Source organism: Seriola lalandi, unplaced genomic scaffold (genome assembly GCF_002814215.2).
Source record: "Seriola lalandi dorsalis isolate HSWRI2012SDOR001 ecotype SW California unplaced genomic scaffold, Sedor1 jcf7180002054561, whole genome shotgun sequence".
In the NCBI taxonomy this organism is placed as follows: Eukaryota; Metazoa; Chordata; class Actinopteri; order Carangiformes; family Carangidae; genus Seriola; species Seriola lalandi.
In genome coordinates, this window is record NW_019525114.1 from 331721 (window position 1) to 334302 (window position 2582).

Genomic DNA, 2582 nt, shown 5'->3' on the forward strand with positions numbered 1-2582 from the left:
AAATAAAATGTTTGAAGTGTCAAAATGTAATAAACGAGAAAAATCAAAACTATGAGTAAAAATCTAAACAATGTAAATATAGACAAAACATCAAATATTAATTGTTTTTTTAATGTGTGCGTGTGTGTCCATGGTTTCATTGCTCTCCTGTGCAACCATCAAATGCAACTTGAGGCAATACCCTACACAACACACAACATACACACATACATACACACACACATACACACACACAACACACACACATACACACACACACACACACACACACACGCCCTCACCCATCTCCGACTGAAACAAACAAAACAAACAAACACACACTCCCTCCATCACTATCTGGCTGCTTTCTGCCGTAACGAGGTGCAATCAACACGCAATGCTGACCAACACACACACACACACACACACACACACACACACACACACACCCACACACACACACACACTCACACTGAGGCTGGTTGAAGGATGAAGTCAGCCTCTGATTGCAGAAGAGTTACAGGGTGTTGACTTGTTACTGTGTTTGTGTGTGTGTGTGTGTGTGTGTGTGTGTACGTGCATGTGTGTTGACCTCATACTGCCATGATGTCATATCTATAACAGTTGCATTAAGAGCAGCAGTCTTCATGTCCATGTCCACATTTAAGCTTTTAACATTTATGCGAAAAACTTAAAGGAAATCAGACATTTTTTTGTTTCCATCTAGTTACGTGTCTGAGATACAACAGCACTGAAGCCATGTTTTACTGTCTGCACACTTATAGACTCACACCTTAGACTTAATCATCTTCCGTTTCATTTTGGTTCGTAACTAGTCCCGCAGCTTTGAGAAAACCCAGACTATGTATGGATCAATACGTGCAGTTCGATCAGGATATGACGTTTCTTAGCGATTTGAGTAACCACGGTGACGTAAATGGCCATAAAGGGCAAAACAAAATTCCCATAGAGAATGAATGGGGAGACCCACCCCTCTTTTGGAGCTCTACTGCTGCGTCATATTTCAACGTAGAAAAATGGTTGAAACGTTAAGCGGGTCACAAGATTTGAGACAAAATCGCAGTTTATGTTTTGTATCATTTTAATTTCAGATTTTATAATGGGTGTGTATTGCACATCACACGCACTCTAACTGCCATCCCTGAAAATTTTCTGAAAAAAAAAAAAAAAACTCTTTTAAATCCCACAATTTCAAACCTTCATTGATCATTATTATATTAAAAATGTAGAGATTTGTCTCCTGTATCATCCAGTTTTGGGCTCATTCTGATATCTTTTACGGTTTTTGAGGAAATCCCCCCTCAGTGCAGAGAGGGCTGTCCAAAGCTCCCACGGATGTTTGAAGGTCAAGCTTTGGCAGTTCCTATCACCATGCGCACATATACATTGACAGACACACAAACACCATCTCCACTTTATAGATATTAACTGTATAAGTGTCTCAATCTGGTAACACAAGCTTTTTGAAGGCTCTATGGTAGACAGCTCTTCTGCCACACACAACGATTCACACGTAGGCACATTGACAGACACACACAAGTGCAGTTGCTGCCCAAACTTTCACACAACTGACTGTGATTGGCTAATTAGACTGATTAAGTCAGGGCATTTTATACTGTTGACCATGTTGTTCTCTTCTAGCAGGAGAAATCACGGTAGCTTTATTGCAGATTAGCTTCTGTTAGGGCATGTACGTGTGTATACAAGTCTTGCTATGGTTGCTGGGACAAATTTAGGTCGGAAACCATCTTTGTGAGGTCACGTTGGCCTGTCCTCAAAGGTCAGAGCTTGGATAAGTCTCTACAACATGAATGAAACTCAAAGTGCCGTCCGCTGTAGAGATTGAAAGTGTGTGGTGGATACACACCAAGCAGCAGGCGCATTCAACATTTCTTCAGGAATTTTCTAGCTATGATAAACAGTTTTGCATTTTAGTTATCTGATTACTAATATTACTTATATATACTGTAGTATGTGTCATATAGTGTGGCTGGTTGGTGTATAGCCAGTTTTAAATGAAGTTTCATGTAGGGAGAGAAACTGAGGAGATTCAGCAGTGTCAGAGGAAGTTCTGAATTATTGATGAATAACCTTTAATTAACTTCTTTCTTTTTTTCTTCTTTTTTTTTTTTTACTGTGTTTCTGTAATGAAACCAGTCTCTGCTTCCTGTCAGTGGTTGTGTGTGTGTGTGTGTGTGTGTGTATGTGTGAGAGAGAGAGAGAGAGACAGAGAGAGAGAGAGAGAGAGAGAGATGGTCTTAGGCTTGAGGTTAATCATTTAGTTGTGATGCTTAAGGTTTGGGTAAGGGAGTAGGGAATGCTGTGTCCTCACAGCTATAGAAAGATCAACATGTGTGTGTGCGTGTGTGTGTGTGTGTGTGTATGTGTACATGCAAGTCATTGGGATCTGCAGAGTGTCAGCATGATGCAACACACACACAATCAACCAATAATGCACGCGCACACACACACACACACACACACACACACACACACACACACACACACACTTTGGTGATGAATCCCTGGAGAATTCCTGATTCGGACTTCCAAACAGTGAGGAACTGCCTCAAAACCTGTTA

At 40.7% G+C, this 2582-nt stretch overlaps 1 long non-coding RNA gene across 1 annotated transcript in view; it reads left to right on the forward strand.

The window, feature by feature from the left end:
• The window catches only part of LOC147818561 (uncharacterized), a 15828-nt gene that overhangs the window by 8805 nt on the left and 4441 nt on the right, over positions 1 to 2582 (forward strand). The window lies entirely within an intron of this gene.